Below are 27,362 nucleotides of genomic sequence, written 5' to 3'. Positions count from 1 at the left end.
TCTTAATTGTGTCGTTAGTTTTTTTGTTGTTGAGATGCATGAGTTCTTTATATATTTTGGAGATTAACCCCTTATCAGATGTATAGTTTGCAAATATCTTCTCCCAACTGTTAGGTTGTCTTTTCTTTTTGTTGATGGTTTCCTTTGCTGTGCAGAAGCTTTTTAGTTTGATGTAATCCATTTGTTTATTTTTTATATTGTTTCTCTTGCCTGGTCAGACATGGTGCTTGAAAATATGTTGCTAAGACCAATGTTGAAGAACATACTGCCTATGATTTCTTCTAGAAGTTTCATAGTTTTTGGTCTTGCATTCAAGTTTTTAATCCATTTTGAGTTAATTTTTGTGTATGGTGTAAGGTAAGGGTCTACTTTCATTTTTTTGCATGTGGCTGTCCAGTTTTCCCGACACCATTTGTTGAAGAGACTTTCCTTTCTCCATTGTATGTTCTTGGCTCTTTTGTCAAAGATTAGCTGTCCATAGACATGTGGGTTTATTTCTGGGCTTTCGATTCTATTCCATTGGTCTGTGTGTCCGTTCTTGTGGAAGTACCATGTTGTTTTGGTTACTACAGCTTTGTAGTATATTTTGAAATCAGGGAGTGTGATACCTCCAGCTTTCTTCCTTTTTCTCAGGATTCCTTTACTTATTCGGGGTCTTTTGTTGTTCCATATAAATTTTAGGATTCTTTGTTCTATTTCTGTGAAAAATGTTGTTGGAACTTTGATAGGGGTTGCATTGAATCTATAGATTGTTTTGGGAAGTATGGACATCTTAACTATGTTAATTCTTCCAATCCAAGAGCATGGAATATCTTTTCATTTCTTTGTGTTTTCTTCAATTTCTTTCAGCAATGTTTTATAGTTTTCAATGTACAGATTTTTCACCTCTTTGGTTAAGTTTATTCCTAGGTGTTTTATTCTTTTTGTTGCAATTGTAAATGGGATCGCATTCTTAATTTCTGTTTCTGATACTTCGTTGTTAGTGTATGGAAATGCAACTGATTTTTGTATGTTGATTTTGTATCCTGCCACTTTACCGCATTTGTTTTTTATTTCTAAAAGATTTTTGGTGGATTCTTAGGGTTTTCTACATATAAAATCATGTCATCTGCAATTAGTGACAATTTCACTTCTTGCTGTCCAATTTGGATCCTTTTTTTTTTCTTTTTCTTGCCTGATTGCTCTGGCTAGGACTTCCAATACTATGTTAAATAGGAGTGGTGAGAGGGGGCATCTTTGTCTGGTTCCTTTTCTTAGTGGGATAGCTTTCAGTGTTTCACCATTGAGGATGATATTAGCTGTGGGTATGTCATATATGGCCTTTATTAGGTTGAGGTACTTTCCTTCTATACCCATTTTATTCAGAGTTTTTATAATAAACGGGTACAGTATCTTGTCAAATGCTTTCTCTGCATATATTGAGATGATCATGTAATTTTTATTCTTGATTTTATTAATGTGGTGTATTACATTGATTGATTTGCAAATGTTGAACCATCCCTGCATCCCTGGAATAAATCCCACCTGATCATGCTGTATTACCTTTTTAATGTATTGTATGCGATTTGCTAGTATTTTGTTGAGGATTTTTGCATCGATGTTCGTCAGTGATATTAGCCTGTTATTTTCTTTTTTTGTGTTGTCCTTGTCTGGTTTTGGTATCAGGGTAATGTCGGCTTCGTAGAATGAATTAGGGAGCTTCCCCCCTCCTCAAATTTTTGGAAGAGTTTGAGAAGGATAGGTATTAAGTCTTCTTTGAATGTTTGGTAGAATTCATTGGGAAGCCATCTGGTCCTAGACTCTTATTTTGGGGAGGTTTTTTTTAATACTGTTTCTATCTCCTTACTGGTGATTCATCTATTCAAATTCTCTATTTCTTCTTGATTCAGTTTTGCAAGGTTGTATAATTCTACGAACTTATCCATTTCTTCCAGATTGTCCAATTTGTTGGCATATAGCTTTTCATAGTATTCCCTTATAATCTGTTGTATTTCTGAGGTGTCTGTTGTAATTTCCCCTCTTTCATTTCTGATTTTACTTATTTGAGCCTTCTCTCTTTTTTTCTTGGTGAGTCTAGCTAGTCAATTTTGTTTATCTTTTCAAACAACCAGCTCTTGGTTTTATTAATTTTTTCTATTTTTTTTTAGTCTCTATTTCATGTATTTCTCCTCTCATTTTTATTATTTCCCTTCTTCTACTGATTTTGGGCTTTGTCTGTTCTTCTTTTTCCAGTTCCTTTCGGTGCTTTGTTAGATTTTTATTTGAGATTTTTCTTGTTTGTTGAGATAGGCCTGTATTGCTATAAACCTCTCATAGAACCACTTTTGCTGTATCCCATAAATTCTGGCATGTCGTATTTTCATTTTCGTTTTTCTCCAGGTATTTTTTGATTTCTCCTTTGATTTCTTCATTGACCCCATTGTTCTTCAGTAGCGTTTTGTTTAATCTCCACATATTTCTGGCTTTCATGTTTTTCCTCCTGTAGTGGATTTCTAGTTTCATACCCTTGTGGTCAGAAAATATGCTTGGTATTATTTCAATCTTCTTAAATTTTTGTAAACTTGTTTTATGGCCTAATATATGATCAATCCTGGAGAATGTTCCATGTGCATTTGAAAAGAACATGTATTCTTTGGTTTTTGGATGGAATGTTCTCTATATATCTACTAGGTACATCTGCCCTAGTGTTTCATTTAAGGCCAATGTTTCCTTATTGATATTCTGTTTGGATGACCTATCCGTTGGTGTAAGTGGAGTGTTAAAGTCCCCTACTATTATTGTGTTACTGTCTATTTCTCTTTTTATGTCTGTTAATAAGTGATTTATATATTTAGGTGCTCCTACGTTGGGTGCGTAGATATTTACAAGTGTTATGTCCTCTTGTTGGATTGTTCCCTTGATCATTATGTAATGCCCTTCTTTGTCTCTTTTTACAGTTTTTGTTTTAAAGTCTATTTTGTCTGATATGAGTATTGCTACCTCAGCTTTCTTTTCATTGCCATTTGCGTGGAGTATCTTTTTCCATCCCTTCACTTTCAGTTTGTGAGTGTCTTTAGGTCTGAAGTGTGTCTCTTGTATGCAGCACATATATGGGTCTCGTTTTTTTTTTATCCAGTCATCCACCCTTTGCCTTTTAATTGGTGCATTTAGTCCATTGACGTTTAAAGTAGCTATTGATAAGCATGTACTTACTGCCATTTTTTAACTTTTTTTCTCAGTGTTTTAATAATCCTTCTCTGTTCCTTTCTTCTTTTCTTGCCCTCTTCCCCTGTTGTTTTATGGCTTTCTTTAGTACTATGTTTGAGTTATTTTCTATTATTTTTCGTGTATTTATTATAGGTTTCTGGTTTGTGATTGCCATAGGGTCCATATACAGTAACCTACGTATATAGGAATCTATATTAAGTTGATGGTCTCTTTAGTTTGACCTCTGTCTGAAAGCTCTACTCTTTAACTCCTCTCCTCCCACATTTTATGTTTTTGATATCATATGTAACCTCTTCTTTGTGCATTTTTATCCATTACCCTCTTATCATAGAAATAGATACTTTTTCCTATTTGCGGTCTTCTCTTTTCCCCTTAAATAAGTCCCTTTAGCATTTCTGGTAGTATTGGTTTCTTGGTGACAAACTCCTTTAATTTTTTTTTGTCTGGGAAACTTTGTATCTCTTCCTCCACTTTGAATGATAACCTTGCCTGTTGGAGTATCCTTGGCTGTAGGTTTTTTCCTTTTAGCACTTTAAATATATCATGCCACTCTCTTCTAGCTTGTAAGGTTTCTGCTGAGAAGTCAGCTGACAACCTTATGGGGTTTCCTTTGTATGTAACTTGTCTTTCTTTTGCAGCTTTTAGGATTCTCTCTTTATCTTTAATTCTGGACATTTTAATTATGATACGTCTTGGTGTGGGCCTCTTTGGGTTTATCTTGTTTGGTGCTCTCTGTGCTTCCTGTACCTGGATGTCTGTTTTCTTCCTTAGGTTAGAGAAGTTTTCATCTATTATTTCTTCAAATAGATTCTCTGCCCCTTTGTCCTGCTCTTCTCCTTCTGGGACACTGATAACACGGATTTTAGTGCACTTGATGTTGTCCTAGAGGTCCCTTAGACTGTCCTCACTCTTTTTAATTCTTTCTCCTGTTCAGTTTGGGTCATTTATTCTAGTCTTTCATTCAGCTCGCAGATACATTCTTCTGTATCCTCTACTCTGCTTTTGAGTCCCTATAGTGAATTTTTCATTTCCAGTATTGTATTCTACATTTCTGATTGGTTCTTTTTTATATCTTCCATTTCTTTGTTGATGTTCTCACTGAGTTTATCTATTCTTCTACCAAGATCAGAGAACATCCTTAACACTCTTTGTTTGAACTCTCTGTCAGGTAGGCTCCTCATTTCTGTTTCACTTAGTTCCTTTTCTGGGGTTTTGTCCTATTCCCTTGGAATGTATTCCTTTGCCTTCTCCTTTTGCCTCTTTCCCTGTGCTTGTGTCTATGTGTTAGGTAGGTCAGCTACGTCTCCTGCTCTTTGATAGGTGACCTTATATAAGTGATGCCTTAAGAGGCCTGCAGTGTGCTTCCCTCGGTTCTGAATGTTCCAGGGCTGACCCCTATGTGGGTTACATGTGTCCTTTTGTTGTGGCCTATTTGCTCTCTCTGTAGGCGCCCAGGGAGGCTGAGTTATGCTCCTGGCTAGCTGTTGTAATGCTCAGCTGCTTGTAGTTGTTGTGGGCCCTTCAGTCTCTTTATCGTGTGCGGGGAGCCCCAGCACAGTTGGCTGCAAGTTCTAATAGCACATTTGTGTTGCAGTATTTCTTTTAAGTGTGTAGGCCTCCAGCGTGGCAGGTTGTTAGGCTCAGGGGCTTACAATTGCTATAAGCCTCCAGCCTTTAGGTCTCTTGTCAGCTCTCTGAGGATTGCAGCTGGGTGGGGCCGGCCTCAGGCATGGGAGCACCCAATTGTTTCAGGCTTTGGAAGGTGGGGCAAACTCCCTATGTGGGTCTTTGAGAAGCACAAGTCTTCTGCAGCTGACAAGCCCCACCAGCCACAGGTCCACACACACAGTCAACACAGTCCTGCCCCATGTGTGTGCCCTGGCTTCCTGAAGTGGATCCAGTCTCTCCATGGCGGGAGCCCCAAACGCTCCACCACCGCTCCACACTCTCCACCTGCTTCTTACACACACCCTGCCACACAGAGGTGCACCCACTCTCCAGGCTGCAGAGAATCCAGGCAGCTCACTTAGCAGGACCCAGGTTGTCCCAGGGCTTGTTGTTGGTTGGGGCTAGTCCCTAGGGTGCGCTGCCTGCCCTGTGTGAGCTGGATTAAATCTGTTCTCTAGTGAGTGGGGCTGACCCTGGGTTAGCAGGCCCCAGGGGGAACTCCAATGGCATCTGCCAGTGTCTGTGTCAGCACACCCACACCAGGCCACAACAAGGGCAGCCGCCAACATCCCAGTCCCTGGAGAGGTCTCACCTCTCACTGAGTGCACTCAGAGACTATCCGGTGAGTCTGTTTTTACCAAAGCACTGTGCACCTTTCTTTCTGGTGATTTTAGGTTGCTTTCTGAAACCCGTGAATTTGTGCATAGGCCCTTTAAGATCTTGTTTTAATTTCTTTGTGAACCAGCTTTTTTGGGGGTACTCCCCAATGTTTTAGTAGCAAGCAAAGTCAGATATTATGCCACTCATCTCGATTGTGCTGGGTACAAAAAATGCCTGCAATGGGAGTGCTCTCCGGCTCAGCACCTACTCCTCCAGGGAGGGCTGCATACCTTTGGGCTGCTCCCAGGCGGCTGTGAAGCACTGCGGCTTGTGATGGTGGCGTTTTTCCTCTCCAGAAGGGAATTTCTGCCTCTTCCATCTCCATTAGTATTGTCATTGTTGCAGAAGTTCCTCTTATCCAGTTTTCATTTCTCTTTCAGGGGTAATTTTTCCACGAGTAGTTGTAAATTGTCTGTGTCTGTGGGAGGAGGTGAGTTCAGAATCTGCTTATGCCACCATCTTGACCTCTCTCCCCAGGTTTGTTCTTTGTTGTTGAGTGATTTTGTCACCACACATGGGCCCTAACCCGCATCTCATGTCCTGCCTAAACTCTGACCTTTGTGTTTGACCTAAGTCTCTCGTCTTCTTGAAAGGTGTATGTGTTCCTTTATCTAACACTTTGGATCCATAAGCTTATGTGGTTCTCAGCTATGTTCCAGTAAGAAGCTCCTATGAACTGGACCAGGGCAGCCCAAATGGCAGCCACAAGACTGACACGTGCACAGACAGGCAGAGAGTTGTACTAAAGGAACCTGCCCATTTTTAGGTCATGCGATGTATGTAGTAGCATGATTTCAAACCACGCATGTGCAAGCTTATGCCCATCTCTACATCAGATGATGAAACTTCCCTTTGAATGCATTTCCTACCCCAAATAAGGGTACCCACCTCCCCATGCTTGGGGGGGCCATAGCTTGTGAAATTATTCCCTATGGTCTCCATTTTTCTCTGCTGCATGCCTCAAATAAAAATTCTACTTTGTGAAACAACTACTTCTGGTGCAGTTTGATTTACCTTCCAAGAAGGAACCCACGTTTGGTACAGTAACTGTGTGAGTTCTTTATATATTTTGGAAATTAACCCTTTGTCAGATACATGATTTGCAAGTATTTCCTCCCACTTGGTGGGTTGTCTTTTCGTTTTGTTGATGGTTTGTTGATGTAGTCCCATTTGTTTATTTTTCCTTTTGTTTCCCTTGCCTTAGTAGATACGGTATTTGAAAAGATGCTGCTAAGATCAATGTCAAAGTGTGTGCTGCCTGTATTTCTTCTAGGAGTTTTATGGTTTCAGGTCTTACATTCAAGTCTTTAATCCATATTGAGTTAATTTTTGTGTATGGTGTAAGATAATGGTCTATTTTCATTCTTTTGCACGTGGCTATCCAGTTTCCCCAGCACCATTTATTTATTTATTTATTTTGTCTTTCAGTAATTTTATTTAGATTGTAATGGTTTATAACAATGTGTAATTTGGGGTGTACATTATAATTTATCAATTTCTGAATAGTCTTCATTGTGCTTACCACCAGTAGTCTAATTTTTGTCCATCACTGTACATATGTGCCCCTTTACTCCTTTTGCCCACCCCCAGAACATTTCCCCTCTGGTAACCACTAACCTGTTCTCTATATCCATGTATTTGTTTATCTTCCATGAATGAGTGAAATCATGCAGTATTTGTCTTTCTCTGTCTGGCTTATTTTGTTTAACATCATACCCACAAGGACCATCCATTTTGTTGCAAATGGTACAATTTTGTCTTTTTTATGGCTGAGTAGTATTCCATTGTATATATGTATATATATACCACATCTTCTTTATCCATTCGTCTGTAGAAGGGGACTTGGGTTGCTTCCACGTCTTGGCTATTGTGAATAATGCTGCAATGAACAGAGAGATGCATAGATCTCTTTGGGTTGTTGATTTCAAGTTTCTTGGATAAATACCCAGTAGTGGGATAGCTGGGTTGTATGATATTTCTACATTTAATTTTTTGAGAAATCTCCATAATGTTTTCTCTAGTGGCTGCACCAGTTTGCATTCCCACCAGCAGCGCATGACAGTTCCCTTTTCTCCACATCCTCTCTAGCACTTGTTGTTTTTTGTCTTGTTAATTATAGCCATTCTGACCAGTGTGAGGTGATACCTCATTGTAGTTTTGATTTACACTTCCCAAATAATTAGTGACGTTGAACATCATTTCATGTGTCTGTTAGCCATCTTTATATCTTCCTTGGAAAATTGTCTGTTCATATCCTTTCTCCATTTTTTAATCGGGTTGTTTTGTTTTTTGTTGTTGTTGAGTTGTATGTATTCTTTCTGTATTTTGGAGATTAACCCCTTGTCAGATATATGATTTGCAAATATTTTCTCCCAGTTTGTGGGTTATCTCTTCGGTTTTGTTCATGGTTTCCTTTGACTTGCAGAAAGCTTTTAGACTGATGTAGTCCCATTTGTTTATTTTTTCTTTGCTTCCCTTGCCTGAGTAGACATGATATTCAAAAAGATGCTGCTAAGAAGGATGTCAATGAGACTACTGCCTACTTATTTATGGAAATGCAACTGATTTTTGTATGTTGATTTTGTACCCTGTAACTTTACTGTAATCGTTAATTGTTTCTAATAGTTTTCTGGTGGATTCCTTAGGGTTTTCTATGTATAAAATCATGTCATCTGCAAATGGTGATTGATTTGCAGATGTGCACCCCTGGAATAAATCCCATTTGATTGTGGTGTATGATCCTTTTAATGTATTGTTGTTTTCAATTTGCTAATATTTTGTTGAGGATTTTTGCATCTATGTTCATCAATGATATTGACCTGTAATTTTCCTCTTTTGTGTTGTCCTTTTCTGGTTTTGGTATCAGGTTAGTGTTGGCCTAGTAAAATGAGTTAGGAAGCATCTCCTCCTCTTCAATTTTTTGGAAGACTTTTAGAAGAGTAGATATTAAATTTTCTTTGACTGTTTGGTAAAATTCACCAGAGAAGCTGTCTGGTCTTGGAATTTTGTTTTTTGCTAGGGTTTTTGATTACTGTTTCAATCTCTTTACTTGTGATTGGTCTATTCAGATTCTCTATTTCTTCTTGATTCAGTTTTGGGAGGCTGTATGATTCCAAGAATATATCCTTTTCTTTTAGGTTATCTAATACGTTATCTAATTCATTGGTGTATAACTTTTCATAGTATTTTCCTATAATCCTTTGTATTTCTGTGGTGTCCACTGTAACGTCTCCTCTTTCATTTCTGATTTTATTTGAGTCTTCTTCCTTTTTTTCTTAATGAGACTGGGTAAGGTTTTGTCAATTTGGTTTATCCTCTCAAGGAGCCAGTTCTTAGTCTCATTGATCCTTTCTATTGTTTTCGTAGTCTCCATTTTGTTTATCCCTGCTCTGATTTTTATTGCTTCCTTCCATCTACAGATTTTGGGCTTTGTTTGTTCTTCGTTTTCTAGTTCTTTTAGGTATAGTGTAAGCTTGTTTATTTGAGATTTTTCTTGTTTCTTGAGGTAGGCCTGAATTGCTATAAACTTCCCTCTTAGTACCACTTTTGTTGAATCCCATAATTTTTGGTCTGTTGTCTTTTAATTTTCATGTGCCTTCAGTTATTTTTTAATTTATCCTTTGATCTCTTCATTGATCCAATGAGTGTGTTGTTTAGTCTCCACATATTGGTGACTTTCCTTATTTTTTCTTTTAATTTCTAGTTTCATATCATTGTGGTTGGAAAAGATACTTGAAATGATTTCAATCTCTTTAAATATATTGAGGGCTGCTTTGTTTCCCAACATATTGTCTATCTTTGAGAATGTTCCCTGTGCACTTGAGAAGAATGTGTATTTTGCTCTGTTTGGACAGAATGTTCTTTATCTATTAAGTCCATCTATCCCTGTGTTTATTTTAAGGCCAGTGTTTCCTTGTTGATTATCTCTCTGGATGACCTAGCCGTTGATGTAAGCGGAGCGTTGAGGTCCCCTACTATTATTGTGTTGCTGTTAATTTCTCTCTTTAGTTCTGCTGATAGTTGCTTTATATACTTTGGTGCTGTTCTGTTAGGTGCATATATAATAATAAATATTATGTCTTCTTGGTGGAATGTCCTTTTTTTATTATATAATGCCCATCTTTGTCTCTCATTTTCTTTTTCCTCTTGATGTTTGCTTTGTCTGATAGAAGTATGGCTACACCTGCTTTCTTTCGCTTGCCATTTGCTTGGAGTATTATCTTCCACCCCTTCACAATGAGTCTCTTTGTCTTAGAGCTGAGATGTGTTCCTGGAGACAGCATATCTTTGGGTCTTGCTTTCTAATCTGTTCAGCCACTCTGTATCTTTTGATTGGATAATTCAATACATTTACATTTAGAGTGATTATTGGTATATGAGGGCTTAATATTTCCATTTTATCTTTTTTATCTGGTTGTTCTATGTTTCCATTGTTTCTTTATCCTTGTATTTCTGGCTGCCATTTCAGTTTGGTGGTTTTCAGTGGTGCTTTTCTCAAGTTTCCCTTTATTTATGATTTTTAACCCTGCTCTGATTTTTTGTACTGTGGTTACCATAAGGTTTGTATAAAAAATCTCAAAGTGAGATAACCTATTTTCTGATAGCCTCTTATCTCCATTAGCCTAAGAAGGTTCTTTCTTTGTCCTCTTCTCCTTCTATGTTTTTTTGTTTTTTGTGTGTGGGGAAGATTAGCCCTGAGCTAACATTCACTGTCAATCCCCTTCTTTTTGCTAGGGATTTTTGGTCCTGAGCTAACATCTGTACCCATCTTCCTCCACTTTATGTGGGATGCCTGTCACAACATGGCTTGATAATTGGTGCATAGGTTCATGCCCAGGATCCAAACCCCTGAACCCTGAGCCATGGAAGCACACATGTGAACTTAACCATTACACCACCGGGCTGGCCCCTCCTTCTATGTTTCTATTGTCACAAATTGTTCGTTTTTATGTTGTGAGTTTGTGAGTGGATTGATATAGTTACAGTTATTTTTGATACTTTATTTCCCTTTATTCTTTATGTTATAGTTAAGTGTTCACTAACCTATTCTGCTACAGAGCTGCAATTTTCTGATTCTGTCCGCCTATTTATTTCCTTGCTCAAAGGTAAAACTTTGCCTTTTTTTTTCAGGTATGAGGGCTCCTTTCAACATTTCTTGTATGGCAGGTCTAGAGGTGATGACATCCCTCAGATTTTGTTTGTCTGGGAAAGCTTTTATTTCTCTGTCATATGTGAAGGATAATTTTGCTGGATAGGGCATTCTTGGCTGATAGTTTTTGTGTTTCAGTATTTTGAATATCTCTTTCCAGTCTCTCGTTGCCTGTGGGTTTTCTGCTGAGAAATATGCTGAAAGCCTGATGGGGTTCCTTCATAGGTTATTTTCTTCTGTCTTGCTGCTCTTATTATTTTTTCTTTGCCATTGACTTTTGATAGTTTTAATATTATATGCCTTGGAGAAGGTCTTTTTGCATTGATGTAACTGGGAATTCTTTTAGCTTCATGCACTTGTATGTCCAGTTCCTTCCCCAGACTTGGGAATTTCTCAACTATTATTTCTTAGAATAAGCTCTCTGCCCCTTTCTCCCTCTTTTCTCCTTCTGGAATACTGATAATCCTTTTGTAATTTTTCCAATTTGAGTCAGATATTTCTCATAGAATTTCTTTCTTTTTAAAAAATCTTAGTTCTCTCTCTCCCTCCACCTGAATAATTTCTAGGTTTCTATGTCCGAGCTCAGTAATTTTCTCTTCCATATGGTCTGCTCTATTTTTAATGCTTTCTATATTGTTTCTCATCTCATTAATTTTGTTCTTCAACTTAAGAATTTCTATTTGTTTTTTTTTTCAGAGTTTCAATCTCATTGGTGAAGAACTCCTTCTGTTCATTAATTTTATTCCTGAGCTCATTGAACTACCTGTCTGAGTTTTCTTGCAGCTCATTGAGTTTCTTTATGACAGCTATTTTGAATTCTCTGTCAGTTGGAATGTAATCTTCTGTGATTTGAAGTTTGGTTGCTGGAGATTTGTCCTTTTCTTTCTATTCTGCTGTGTCACTGTAGTTCTTCATGGTGTGTGATGAGTTCATCCTCTGCTGGCCCATTTATGGTAGACACCACTGTTCTTATTTGGGTAAATTTTCGATACTTTGGTTCTGGGCTGCTTCTGGTTATGTCTGAGAACCTGCACTTTCCACACTCCACTGCCTCTGCTAGAGTTGTCATCCATGCCCTCCTTGCGCCTCTGAGGTTGCTGGTGCCTTGTTGCTTATGAGTTCACTGCAGTCTCAGGTGTCACCACTAGGGTCACCAAGCTGTGAGTGTTGCTGTTGCTTCTGGGGTCACCTGGATCTTGTGTTCCTCCACTGGCTGTCTGCAGGCTTGGATGCTGCTGCCGGTCACTACCTGTGCTCCTGCCTCCAAGTTGTCTGGGGGTGCTGCTTGTACCACTGTCAGGGGTGCTGAGTTCATGAGTGTTGCTGTCACTGCTGGGGGCTGGGGGACCCAGGGACTTGTATGCAGCCCCTGCTGCAGATGGTGCTGGTGTTGTGGGTGCTCCACTAGGGGTTGGATACCCAGTTCTGCTCTGGTTTCTGAAGCCTCTGGTCACAGGTTCCACCTTTTACCACTACGGGGGAGCAGGGACTAAGCGGGGAGATGTCGTTGCTGCTTGCTGTGCAGCCTCTCATATGTGGTGGTGTCTGCCCCGCATCACTGCTGCTGGGGGCCTGCTTCCCTAGCTCCTCTGCCTCCCAGGAGTCCAGTGCACCCACCTTTAGATGTGTAGATGCACGGATCTCTTATGTATCCTGTTGTGCTGTGTCGGGAATTCTCTGTTGGTCCACTGATGTCAAATTTTTTGTAATTTAGAAGCCAGAGTCAAACGGAACAACTCACTCTGCCATGAGGTCACTCCCTTGATATTTTGATATATACATACATGCTGGATAGATCACCATGCTCAAGCTAATCAACATACCTACCCCCTCACATAGTTACCATTTGTGTATGTGTGTGGTGAGAATGCTTGAGATCTCTTAGTGCATTTCAAGTATATAACACATTATTATTAACTATAGCCACCACACTGTACATTAGGTCTCCAGAACTTACTTATCCTATAACTGTTTGTTTCATTTCATCAATATTTCTTCCTTTTACCCAGCCCCCAGCCTCTGGTAGCCACCATTCTAATCTGTGTTATTATGAGTTCAGCTTTTTTTTTTCTTTCTTACATGTAAGTGAAATCATCAGTATTAGTCTTTCTGTGTATGGTTTATTTCACTTAGCATAATATCCTCCAGATTCACCCATGTTGTCACAAATGGCAGGATTTTCTTTTTTTTTTAAGGCAGAATAATATCTTATTGTATATATATACATATTTTCTTTATCCATATATCCATTGATGAACACTTACGTTGTTTCCATATCTTGGCTATTGTAAATAAAGCTGCAATGAACATGGGGTGCAGATATCTCGTCCAGACCCTGATTTCATTTCCTTTAGATATATCCCCAGGGTGGCATTGCTGGGTCATAGGGTAGTTCTATTTTCAGTTTTCTGAGGAACCTCATACCAGCTGCAGTGTCTGTGGGTTGGTTGAGATTCTGCATCGTCTGCTCTGAACTCCTCTCCATTTCTTTGTTCTTAGCTTCCCCCAGAGATTCCAGCTGTGCTGATTCCCTCAGCAGGACAGAAGTGGGCTCTCAGGCAGCACCTGGAAAGGCTGCAGAAGGGATGCTCATATTACTCTCTTCCCGCCTGAGAGAAATGGCAGGTGGAGGAATCTCTCTATGTGCTGAGCTGAGCCAGCTTGTGGGAAGGGTGATGTAGGGGAAGTGAAGCTATTCTCTCTACCATTTTCAATGAGGCTGTTCTCATATTGTGTGCTCCACTGGCATGCTGAGACCTCACACCTGGACTCCAGACTTTTCATAAAAGTCTTTCATGCATGAATGGTGGTTAAATCATGGTTTCTGTGGGTGATGAGTGCTGGACATTCCTATCCCCACCATCTTCCTGATGTCCATAATTGTCATTTTATTTTGCGTTTCCCTAGTGACTAATGATGACGAGCATCTTTCCCTGTGCTCACTGTCTTTGTGTAGAAATATGTCATCTTGCAGAATATATTTTCTGTAGGAATGTCTACTCAAGTCCTTTGACCATTTTTTAAAATTTGATTCTTTTTGGTGGTTGAGTTGTATGCAGTTGATACATGTTCTGGAACTGACTATTATCAGATATATAGTTTGCAAACATTTTTTACAGTTAGGTATGCTTTATTTTCACTTTCTAAATAGTGTCCTTTGGTTCATGCACATTTAAATTTTTTTTTTTTGAGGAAGATTTGTCCTGAGCTAACATCTGTTGCCAATCATTCTCTTTTTGCTTGAGGAAGGTTGTTCTTGAGCTAACGTCTTTGCCAATCTTGCTCCATTTTGTATGTGGGATGCCGCCACAGCATGGCTTGATGAGGGGTGTGTACGTCCATGCCCAGGATCCAAACGTGTGAACCCTGGGCCGTCGAAGTGGAGTGTGGGAACCCAACCACTATGCCACCATGCCAACCCCCATTTTTAATTTTGATGAAGTCCAGTGTATCTACTTTTTTTGGTTTATTGTACTTTTGATGTTCTTTCTAAGAAAAAATTGGAAGCCCAAGGTCATGAAGATTTACCCCTATGTTTTCTTCTGAGTTTTATAATATTAGCTGTTATACTGAGCTAATTTGAGGTCATTTTGTTGTATGGTTGTGTGGTGAGGGTACAATTTCATTATTTTGCATGTTTTCTTTTTGCATTCAACAAAGTTATCCAACACCATTTGTCAAAGACATCAACTTTTAGTGATACTATGTCTGTTTTTCAGGGCCAAGCATCCAGTGAGTTTCCACCTGGGAATGGACTCAAAACAAGCTTGACCCCAACATCTGGCACCTTCTGCACACAGCTGCCTTTCCTTGACTTCCCCTTACTGGGATCCAAGAGGAGACCAGGCTACCTGAGTATTGTTCAATCTGGAACCAATCCCTGTGTGATCCCTAAACGATGACTTGATGGGGTTGTCACCACCTCTGAAATGACCCCCAAATCCATATTTGTGGCCTCCATCCAAATTCAGATTGTTTGAACAAAATGGAATCAGAAATTCCAATGGCCATTTACGTTTTTCAGTCGCATGTCAAGCCATACTGGGCAAGATGTTTTTCTTCTTAGGCCCCATTTCTCATGACATAATTCATAAATTGTTCTTTATTTAACCCTTTCTCTGCTGTAGTAGGGTGCCCTCTGGTCTCCTCACTGGATTCTTTCATGCTCCTTGTTTTCTTTTAATTCAGGGTCTGCTTTTGAGTCACAGTGGAACAGAGTACGGATGTGCCCCAAGAGCTCAGGATTGGCAAGAAAAATGGTGTCCCAGTACAGAAATAGTTGAGCCCTTGTATGTTCTCTGTTCAGTCTGGGACACAAGACCCCACAAGCTTATTCCCTACAACTGAGCGTTTCCACTTATTCAACAGCTGAGGACCCAGGTTCCATGGATGAGGGTTGGTGTCAGGGACTCCTAGTGTCTGGAGCAGAAAGGAGTAAGATTCTGGGGCTGGGTCCCCTTCACTCCACCTCACCCAGTTCCCTCCTCTCTGGGATCTGCATTTTAATCATCACCTGGACTTTTTCGTCCATTTATTCTTTCGTTAATTCAGTCTTCATATAGTTAGTAATACCTACAATTTTAGACAGATAGACATACATGCAAAAGCATGCAAAGATGTATTTTTTAAAGGTGATGTTTAGTCATTGGGTTATAAAAACACTATTATTCCGTGCTTGGAGTGTGAATCAAAGTGGAAAGACTAATAACAAACGTGTGAAAACATACCCGATGAAAAGCGTGGTAATATGGACGAATATTTGCAGATATATATGAGTATATTGTGTATATTCATAGATGTGTATGTATAAATATATGTAACTATATATGTTCATATGATAGTCAATATATGTTAAACTACATATATACATAATTATATATATGTATGTATATATAGAGAGAGACATAGAAAAAGAGAGACAGAAAAGTAAGGTCACAATCTGTTCTTTAATAAAGAATACAGTCTTCTGTGTGGGACGTAGGGAGGGGGCAGAGGAGAAGGAGGAGCTGAGACTCAGGGGCTTGGTAAATTGGAGACAGATCAAGGAGGGGTACTCAGAAGAGGGAGGCCCCATCATCATCTTTCTCTTTTTGGACCAACTCTAGAAAGTGATAAAGTAGCAAGTAGAAGTGGTTAATCGTTTGATTAAAAGACAACCTCTACCCCTTCTTTTTTTTTTTAATTTCAAGTGAGTGGCTGGAGGCCTCCAGGTGAGCACAGGAGGGCCATGCAGAGCAGTACCCACAGGTGGGCATGTTTTCTGTGTAGCAGAGTGTCCAGTCAGACCTGGGGCACCAGATGCTCAGATTCTGAGATGGTGATGTCAAGAGGTGAGTGGTGGGGGCCTGTCTTCTACCCTCTGTCTACCCTCACGTTCCTCTGGGGTTCACCCAGGGCTCACTCAGCCCTCCCTACTCTTTATTTCTACTGATACTTCAGAGATGGGGTGCCCCAGGGGTGGGAAGACCCTGTCTCTTGCCACACTTTAGTGAGCTGTACCCCCTTCTGTGGAGTCTCTCCCTGTGCCACTCGTTTATTAGAGTCTCAGATTTCCTGAGGGCAGAGCCCTGAGCTGACTGACTCAGAAAGGACAGGGTCAGGGGCTCCTCACCTGAGACCACGAGCTTCAGGGGGTCACTGGGGTGTGACAATAGGTAGAGGGGTGCTGTGTGAGCTGTAGTACCTGTAGGTCCCCCCGTGAGCTGAGGTCACAGGACTCATGGAGAATTGGGCCTGGCTCTGCTAAGCTCAGTACTTTGATCTAAAATGTGGGAGGTGGGGTGATCGGCTGACCCCTCCTTGCACAGAAGGAAAGTGTCCCTCAGGCTCTATGACTGACACAGCCAGGGTCACATTCTCTCCTGAGGCCACCATGGGGCCCGGCTGCACTGAGAGGGAGGGTGTGTCAGGGAGCTGTCCTAGAGAGAGGAAGGGGGTGTGAGGGGCTGCCCACCCCCTTTGTTCTGAACTGAGAGTCCCCAGGCCTCTCTCTGAGGACCCCCATCTCTGTCTGTCTTGTTTCCTCTGAGTCTCTCCTTCTTTCCACCTATCTTCTGTCTCTCTTTATCTCTCTCCCTCCCTGGAGACCCCAAACCTCTCTTCCTGGCATCACCACCTGACTCTCTCCTGGAAGGGCCTGTGCAGAGTGTGGGTCCCTGACTTAATCTGCTGGCTGTTCATCTGCCACTAGGATGTCCAGGGGATTGGCTGGGGGCTGACTACTAGGTGGAGAGGTTGTATCCACCATAGCATCTGTACTGGCTCCAGTGGGACCCATTTGCAGGGAGCAGGGGGAAGTCGGCCTGAGAGACCCCGGCCTGGGGCTGCAGGCCAAGAATTTGGGGGAGGTCACATCTCCACTCCTTGGACAGAGCAAATCTGTCACAGATGACGTCAGAGGGACCCTGGAAGGTCAGGTTGTGTCCAGAGGCCACGACAGGGTCCTGCTGGTTCAAGAGGGAGGGCTTCCCAGACACACAGGAGAGAAAGACCTCCTGTGGATTGCCGGGGTTGATTCCTCTCACAAATTCCCCTTCTCCAGTCCTGAACCCCAGGTCTCACTGTCTCTCACCCTCTGTGTCTCTGGTCCATAAGCCCCATGCTCCCCTTACCCCACATTCTCATCTGGGGCTCCCTTGGGAGAAAATACTCTAATAAACTGTTCGGTGCATCAAAATATGGATGGAGCAGGATGGGGATTTCTTACGTGGGACCAGGAGCTCCACTGGGTCACTGGGGCCTGACCACACCTGGGGGTTTGTTCCTGTAACAGCCATAGCATCTGAACGTCCACCTGTGGCTGGGGGTCACAGTGCCCACAGGGAACAGGGCCTGGGACTGCCTGTTAGGGTTTAGCTGTGAGTCCAGGGTCCAGGAGGGCTGGTGTTCTCCTTCCTTAGTCAGAATGAACCTGTCAAATCCCAGCCATGAGCCACATTGGAAGGTCATGTTCCCCCCTGAGAGCACCACAGGGCTCGGCAGGGCTGAGAGGGTGGGTTTGCTGTAGACTCCTAGGAGAGGAGAAGGCAGAGTGTTAAATGGGGCTCACACCTCCCTCTTATCCCCCAGGGCTGGGCTGTGAGAGGGGAGAAACCCCTGAAAGCTGACCCCCTTCCTGAGGGCAGAGCCTGAGGCTGGGACCCCTGAGTGTCCTCTCGCCTGTCACCAGCAGCTCCAGGGGGTCAGTGTGCTTTCACCAGTCTGTGGGGCTGAGATAGTAACAGTGATATCTCCCTGCATATTGCTCTGCCACGTGTGGAATGGAGAACTGGGCTTTGTCCTTGGGCTCCAGTGGGCTCTGTATGCGCCAGGTGAATGGACTTCCCTCTTTAACGAGACAGTACTTGGGAGTCCCATTTCTCTTGACACCAGAGGGTCACAGGGATTCCCAGGGGATCACAGAGCCTGGCTCAGCCCAGACAGTGGGTTTGGGGAGGGTGCCTGGAAGGAAATTAGAGGCTGGGTCACAAGACATTCCCCACCCCCAGTTTCCTAGCTCTCAGTCCCAGGACCCTCCCAGACGTCCATCATCCTTCAGCCCAGAACTGCTGTTCTCTATCGCCAGCTGCATGGGGGTGGCCTCTTGTCCCCAGTGAGGAGGTAGGATCTGGGACACCTGGAGACAGACACATGCCTGCATTGGGGTCCTGGGGCCCACACTCAGCCCTGGAAGAGAGTGCCCTGTGAGCAATTTGCCCCTGAATCCTGAGTAGAATCCCTCCTCCCCCTGAGCCTCCTGAGTCGTGGGGTCTCCTGAAAGAACAGGGCCTGCCTGTGGGGCAGGGTCCCTCCCAGACTAGAGCGTCCCCTCCCCCTCCTCAAATCTCACCAAGGTAGAGCAGAGCCAAAAGGATGGCATTCATAGCATCTCCTCCCTGTGACTCTGGCTGTGCAAATGGAGGAGACCACATTGCCCGACGTGTCAGACAGACACACAGGATGTGGCCATTGGGAGGCTGGTCCTCTCAGTCATAGGGTTGTCAAGTCAGTAGGACTTGAAGGGGATCTTGAAGGGGAATTACCCTGCTTCAGGTATCTGGCTCTCATTTACAGTTTGGAGCAGCAAATAGAGACAGAGATGCCCCTTACAGGTGAGGGTGGCTCAGGGCATGTCCTTCCCTCTCAGAGCCTCCCCCGTGGGGTCTCCTTCATCCTCAGCCCATCCATCAGCACATCCCTGTGGAATCCTCACCATGGACAGTGGTCATTCAGGCCCTGGAGATGCTTCAGGGAAGACGCAGGATCCTGCTGCACTGCAGAGCTCAGATCAGCAGAGACATACGCTGAGCATCTCACTGTACAGTTCAGGTCGAGGTCATAGTCACAATGAGCACACAGGAGAAATACAGTGAAATAAAGGAAGGAGACATCACTCCTCTCCTGGCCCTGGAGTGTGGGCTTTCTTTCTATCAAGTCCCCTTTATGGACCTCTCTTTTTTCTTGCAACAGTGTCCACCCTCATCAATCTGGGAACAAACCTCTGAGTCATTTCTGCCTCCTCAGACCCCTTGATCCCTTGGACAGAGCTCTCCTCATCTTGAGGTCCTGTCTTCAGCTTTAGGGGTCAATGAGGGGGTTAGTGCTGTGATTTTGGGGACAAAGATTGTTCTTATGTAAATATTTATGCATCATCCACTGCCCATGAGACCTTGAGCATTAATGTCCAATCTGAGCCTCAGTTTCCTCGTCTGCAACATGTTGTCAGGAACCCCACACACAGTGGTCGTGGGGTCCGTGGTGCCAGTGACATGGGAGGGTTACTCTTGTTAATTTTCAGACCTGATAAAGATGTGTAGGGCTTGAGACATGAGAGGATCAAGGTGTTGGACTCCACACTCAGGGTGGATGATTGATGTGCTCACTCAAGGGCCCCCATCTACTCCTAACACTGAGAAATGAAATTTATAATATTTATGAAATATGTAACCAGAGTGTATTGCAGAAAAAGAGAAATGAAATTTCCAAAATAGTGAGGGAACCACGCACCAAAAAAAAAAATTACGAAAGCTGAGCAGGTGGCTACAGGTGCTTGGGACGATCAAGGGGTCATTAGAGTGGAGGTTCTCACCGCCATGTGGACAGAAGAGGATTCCCAGGTCCTCACATGCAGGGAGGGGAGCAGGGCTCAAGGTGAAAACTGGAAGCTGTGTGCCCCTCCCCCATTTTTGAAGACAGGACTTCCTCTGCCTACTGACCCAGGACCATGGTCAGCACAGAATCATTAAGGGGGTTATCATATCCAAAGAAATAGAATACTGGAATAACCAAAAGTCTTTTAATATGTGTGTTTCAATATCTGAAAAAATAAAGGAGGAAAAGTAATTCTTGAAATAACAACAGAGGTTATATTATAGAAGAATATAGATTTTAGAAATGAACTTGGCAAATAGCGGTAAAAATAATACTGTCATTTAACACACTCAAAATATTCTTTTCATCAAGGAGATAGTACAGCTGAAGATTCAATTATGAAACTGGAATACAATATTAAGGGAAGTTTGTAGGTTGCAACACAGAACGCCTGGAATGAGAAAGTTAAGATGCATGATGAATAGAAAGAGAAGGACAGTGTATGTTGTGAGTTTCAGGAGAAAGCAATGAGAACGATGTCTGCAGCAGTCCTGGAGGGAAATGGTGGGCATTTTACAGAGATGTAGAAGGAACATGTGAGTGCTGGTATGTATGAATATTAAATGAAATCTGAGTCTTGATATTTCACGGCAAAGTGAAAGAAATTGTTGGAGAAAAGACATTTCAAACAATGGCAAAAGATATGAGAAAAGTACATTCAAGGAATTAATTATGAGGGAAGAATTCTATACACACCCACTTTGTCCCTTAATAGTAATTAAGGGTGAAAGGGTCAGCAGGGGAGAAACATGTAACCATGAGGAGACCTGGGGCACATATGACATGTTTGGACTCATGTCTCACATGTTAAACCCACCACGTCAGGCTTCATCTTCATGGGGGTGAGGAGGGCTTTTGAGGTAGGTCCTTAAGCATCAGATGTATTTTCCACTCCTCTCAGTTGGGTCTTATGCTTTACTTAAAATAAGAAAATGTTTTCAAATATCTTTATAAAAATGAACATTGAAAATAAGGCATTTCGAAGTATACAAGGCTTTAGAGATTTTACTGTTTACATGCTCACTAAAACAAAACTAAAGACGTGGTTATGCCAAAAGAACCATAGACACAAAACAGAGACAGTGAGATGCAAAAGTGGGAAAAAGATGACAAAGCAAACATTGGAAAACTATATTTGTATACACATGCACATATATTTTTATATTTAAGGAAACTGAAACAAAATATTTGGAGTGTTTCTGTGTGTGTGTATGTGTTTGTGTGTTTGAGAGAGAGAGAGATTTTGAAAGAAAGTTAAGTACTATGAGTTCAGCTAATATGTAATGTCCTTTTCTTATGTAAAGGAGAGGGTGTATAAAAAATTCTTCAAAATTATAAATGTAAACAGCAATGTTAACAATGGGAATAACTACCTAATATAGAAATACAATGCATAGGTGAGACTCGAGTCAAGATGGTGGCGTAAGAAGACTCAGAACTCACCTCCTCCCTTGGACACAGCCAATTTACCACTACTCGTGGAAAAATTACCCCTGAGACAGAACTGAAAACTGGATGAGAGAAACTCCTGCAACAACGGACAATGCTAACTGAGGCAGAAGAGGCAGAAACTCCCTTCTGGAGAGGAAAAACGTCGCCTTCACAAGCCACCAGCTTCACGGCCACCGGGAGCAGCTCACAGGTACTCAGCCCTCCCTGGAAGCGCGGGGGCTGAGCCGGGGAGCGCCCCCGTTGTGGGCACTTTGTGGCCCCAGCACAATCGAGACCAGCGGCATAATATCTGACTTTGCCTGCTACTAAAACATTGGGGAGTACCCCCAGAAAACTCGGTTCACAAAGAAACTAAAACCAGCTCTTAAAGGGCCCACGCGTAAACTCACCCATTTCAGAAAGCATCCTAAAATCACCAGAAAGAAAGGTGCACAGTGCTTTGGTGAAAAGAGACTCACCTGGCAGGCCCTGAGTGCATCTCGGTGAGGGGTGAGACCTCTCCAGGGACTGGGACATTGGCGGCGGCCATTGTTGTGGCCTGGTGTGAGCGTGCTGACACAGACGCCATTGGAGTTCTCCCTGAGGCCAGCTAGCCCAGGGTCCGCCCCACCCGCTAGAGCACCGATTTAATCCAGCTCAGCCAGGACAGGCAGCCCACCCTAGAGACTGGCCCCACCCAACAACAAGCCCTCAGTCATCTTGTGGGCCTGCATAGATTGGTGACTGGATTCTCTGCAGCCTGGCAACTGAGCCAACTTGAGCAGGGCAGGGTGTGCACAAGGAGCGGGTGGAGAGTGTGGGACAGTGGCGGAGTGTGTGGGGCTCCCGCTGTGGAGAGACTGGGTCGGCTTGGGGAGGTCGGGGTGCGCACACGGGTCAGGACTATGTTGACTGTGTGTGTGGACCTGTGGGTGGCAGGGCTTGTCAGCTGCAGAAGACTTGTGCTTCTCAAAGACCCACATAGGGGGTTTGCCCCACCTTCCAAAGCCTGAAACAATTGGGTGCTCCTGTGCCTGAGGCCAGCCCCACCCAGCTGCAAACCTCAGAGGGCTGACAAGAGACCTAATAGGCTAGAGGCTTACAGCAATTATAAGGCCCTGATCCTAACAACATGCCACGCTGGGGGCCTACTCACTTAAAAGAAATACTGCAACACAAATGTGGTATTAGAACTTGCAGCCAACTGTGCTGGGGCTCCCCACACCTGATAAAGAGACTGAAGGGCCCACAACAACTACAAGCAGCTGAGCATTACAACAACTGGCCTGGAGCATAAATCGGCCTCCCTGGGTGCCTACAGGGAGAGCTAACAGGCCACAACAGAAGGACACACATAGCCCACATAGGGGTCACCCCTGGAACATTGAGAACTGAGGGAAGCACACTGGAAGCCTCCTAAGGCATCACTTGTATAAGGTCACCTATCCAAGAGCAGGAGACACAGCTGACCTACCTAATACGTAGACACAAGCACAGGGAAAGAGGCAAAATGAGGAGGCAAGAGAATATATTGCAAGTAAGAGAATAGGACAAAACCCTAGAACAGGAACTAAGTGAAACAGAAATGAGCAACCTACCTGACAGAGAGTTCAAACTAAGAGTGTTAAGGATGCTCACTGATCTGGGGAGAAGAATAGATGAACTCAGTGAGAATGTCAACAAAGAAATGGAAGATATAAAAAAGAAGCAATCAGAAATGAAGAATACAATACTGGAAATTAAAAATTCACCAGAGGGACTCAAAAGCAGAGTAGAGCATACAGAAGAACAGATCTGCGAGCTGGACAAAAGAATAGAAGAAATTACCCAAGGTTAACAGGTAAAAGAGAAAAGAATTAAAAAGAGCGAGGACAGTCTAAGGGACCTCTGGGACAACATCAAGCGCACTAACATCTGTGTTATAGGTGTCCTGGAAGGAGTAGAGCGAGACAAGGGGGCAGAGAATCTATTTCAAGAAATAATAGATGAAAACTTCCCTAACCTAAAGAAGGAAACAGACATCCAGGTACAGGAAGCACAGAGAGCCCCAAACAAGATAAACCCACAGAGGCCCACATCAAGACACATCATAATCAAAATGTCCAGAATTAAAGATAAAGAGAGAATCCTAAAAGCTGCAAGAGAATGTCAAGTTACATACAAAGGAAACCCCATAAGGCTATCAGCTGACTTCTCAGCAGAAACCTTACAGGCTAGAAGAGAATGGCATGATATATTTAAAGTGCTAAAGGGAAAAAACATAGAGCCAAGAATACTCTACCCAGCAAGGTTATCATTAAAAATGGAAGAAGAGATCACAAGTTTCCCAGAAAAGCAAAAATTAAAGGAGTTTGTTACCAAGAAACCAGTGCTACAAGAAATGTAAAGGGACTGATTTAAGGGGAAAAGAGAAGACCACAAATAGGAAAAATTATCTATTTCCATGATAAGAAACTAATGGATACAAATGCACAAAAAAGAGGTTAGATATGATATCAAAAACATAAAAGGAGGGAGGAGGGGAGTTAAAGAGTAGAGCTTTCAGACAGAGGTCAAACTAAAGTGACCATCAATTCTGTATAGAAGAAGAAAGGAACAGAGAAGGACTACTAAAACACTGAGGAAAAAAACGTTAAAAAATGGCAGTAAGTACATACTTATCAATAGCTACTTTAAATGTCAATTGACTAAATGCTCCAATTAAAAGGCATAGGGTGGATGACTGGATAAAAAAACAAGACCCATATATATGCTGCATAAAAGAGACACACTTCAGACCTAAAGACACTCACAAACTGAAAGTGAAGGGATGGAAAAAGATACTCCATGCTAATGGCAATGAAAAGAAAGCTGGGGTAGCAGTACTCATATCAGACAAAATAGACTTTAAAACAAAAACTGTAAAAAGAGACAAAGAAGGGCTTTACATAATGATCAAGGGAACAATCCAACAAGAGGATATAACACTTGTAAATATCTATGCACCCAATGTAGGTGCACCTAAATATATAAAGCAATTATTAACAGACATAAAAACAGAAATAGACAGTAGCACAATAATAGTAGGGGACCTGAACACTCCACTGACACCAACGGATAGATCATCCGTTGATGATCTATCAGAAGATCAGTAAGATCAATAAGATCAGTAAGATCAATAGAAGATCAGAACAGAAGATCAATAAGATCAATAAGATCAATAAGAAACATTGGCCTTAAATGACACACTAGAACAGATGGACCTAGTAGACATGTACAGAGCATTCCATCCAAAAACCGAAGAATACACGTTCTTTTCAAATGCACATGGAACATTCGCCAGGATTGATCACATATTAGGCCAAAAAACCAAGTCTCCATAAATTTAAGAAGATTGAAATAATACCAAGTATCTTTTCTGACCACAACGGTATGAAACTAGAAATCAACTATAGGAAGAAAATCAGAAAAGCCACAAATACGTGGAGATTAAACAAAATGCTACTGAAGAACGACTGGGTTAACGAAGAAATCAAAGAAGAAATCAAAAAATACCTGGAGACAAATGAAAATGAAAATACGACATGCCAGAATTTATGGGATACAGCAAAAGCGGTTCTAAGAGGGAAGTTTATAGTGATACAGGCCTATCTCAACAAACAAGAAAAATCTCAAATAAACAATCTAACAATGCACCTAAAGGAAGTGGAAAAAGAAGAACAAATAAAGCTCAAAATCAGTAGAAGAAGGGAAATCATAAAAATCAGAGCAGAAATAAATGAAATAGAAACTAAAAAAACAATAGAAAAAAATAATAAAACCAAGAGCTGGTTCTTTGAAAAGATCAACAAAATTGACAAACCTTTAGCTAGACTCACCAAGAAAAAAAGAGAGAAGGCACAAATAAGTAAAATCAGAAATGAAAGAGGAGAAATTACAACAGACACCTCAGAAATACAAAAGATTATAAGAGAATACCATGAAAAGCTATATGCCAAACAATTCGACAATCGGGAATAAATGGATAAATTCTTAGAATCATACAACCTTCCAAAACTGGATCAAGAAGAAGTAGAGAATTTGAATAGACCAATCACCAGTAAGGAGATCGAAACAGTAATCACAAACCTCCCCAAAAATAAAAGACCAGGACCAGACGGCTTCCCTGGTGAGTTCTACCAAACATTCAAAGAAGACTTAATACCTATCCTTCTCAAACTCTTCCAAAAAATTGAGGAGACGGGGAAGCTCCCTGACTCATTCTATGAAGCCGACATTACCCTAATACCAAGACCAGACAAGGACAGCACAAAAAAAAGAAAATTACAGGCCAATATCACTGACGAACATCGATGCAAAAATCCTCAAGAAAATACTAGCAAATTGCATACAACAATACGTTAAAAAGATTATATACACCATGATCAAGTGGGATTTATTCCAGGTATGCAGGGATGGTTTAACATTCACAAATCAATCAACATGATACACCACATTAATTAAATGAAGAATAAAAATCACATGATCATCTCAATAGATGCAGAGAAAGCATTTGACAAGATACAGCATCCATTTATGATAAAAACTCTGAATAAAATGGGTATAGAAGGAAAGTACCTCAAGATAATCAAGACCATATATTACAAACCCACAGCTAATATCATCCTCAATGGTGAAAAACTGAAAGCTATCCCTCTAAGAACAGGAACCAGACAAGGATGCCCATTGTCACCACTCCTATTTAACATAGTACTGGAAGTCCTAGCCAGAGCAATCAGGCAAGAGAAAGAAATAAAAGAGATCCAAATTGGAAAGGAAGAAGTGAAACTGTCACTATTTGCAGATGACATGATTTTATATATAGAAAACCCTAAAGAACCCACCAGAAAACTTTTAGAAGTAATAAACGAATATGGTAAAGTTGCAGGATACAAAATCAACATACAAAAATCAGTTGCATTTCTGTACACTAACAACGAAGTAGCAGAAAGAGAAATTAAGAATACCATCCCATTTACAATTGCAACAAAAAGAATAAAATATCTAGGAATAAACTTAACCAAAGAGGTGAAAGATCTGTACACCAAAAACGATAAAACATTTCTGAAAGAAATTGAAGAAGACACAAAGAAATGAAAAGATATTCCATGCTCTTGGATTGGAAGAATTAACATAGTTAAGATGTCCATACTTCCTAAAGCAATCTATAGATTCAATGCAATCCCTATCAAAGTTCCAACAACATTTTTCACAGAAATAGAACAAAGAATCCTAAATTTTATATGGAACAACAAAAGACCCGGAATAGCTAAAGGAATCCTGAGAAAAAAGAACAAAGCTGGAGGTATCACACTCCCTGATTTCAAAATATACTACAAAGCTATAGTAACCAAAACAGCATGGTACTGGCACAAAAACAGACACACAGATCAATGGAATAGAATCAAAAGCCCAGAAATAAACCCACACATCTATGGAGAGCTAATGTTTGACATAGGAGCCAAGAACATACAATGAGGAAAGGAAAGTCTCTTCAACAAATGGTGTTGGGAAAACTGGACAGCCACATGCAAAAAAATGAAAGTAGACCCTTACCTTACACCATACACAAAAATTAACTCCAAATGGATTAAAGACTTGAATGTAAGACCTGAAACTGTGAAACTTCTAGAAGAAAACATAGGCATTATGCTCTTCGACATCGGTCTTAGCAACATCTTTTCAAACACGATGTCCGACCAGGCAAGAGAAACAATAAAAAAAATAAACAAATGGGACTACATCAAATTAAAAAGCTTCTGCACAGCAAAGGAAACCATCAACAAAACGAAAAGACAACCTAACAATTGGGAGAAGATATTTGCAAACCATACATCTGATAAGGGCCTAATCTCCAAAATATATAAAGAACTGATGCATCTCAACAACAAAAAAACTACCAACCCAATTAAAGAATGGGCAAAAGACCTGAACAGACATTTCTCCAAAGAAGATATACAGATGGCCAACAGGCACACGAAAAGATGTTCAAAATCACTAACTATCAGGGAAATGCAAATCAAAACTACAATGAGATATCACTTCATGCCCGTCAGAATGGCTATAATTAACAAGACAGGAAACAACATGTGTTGGAGAG

General features: G+C 41.5%; 1 pseudogene; it reads right to left on the bottom strand.

Annotated features, from left to right (window-relative positions):
* Nucleotides 1–11,796: 11,796 nt before the first annotated feature.
* On the bottom strand, nucleotides 11,797–18,594 carry LOC131397711 (leukocyte immunoglobulin-like receptor subfamily A member 5; annotated as a pseudogene).
* Nucleotides 18,595–27,362: the final 8,768 nt, after the last annotated feature.

Source organism: Diceros bicornis, chromosome 34 (assembly GCF_020826845.1).
Source record: "Diceros bicornis minor isolate mBicDic1 chromosome 34, mDicBic1.mat.cur, whole genome shotgun sequence".
NCBI lineage: Eukaryota > Metazoa > Chordata > Mammalia > Perissodactyla > Rhinocerotidae > Diceros > Diceros bicornis.
The sequence above is the reverse complement of the archived record's forward strand: the minus strand, read 5'-3'. Positions and strand labels throughout refer to the sequence as shown.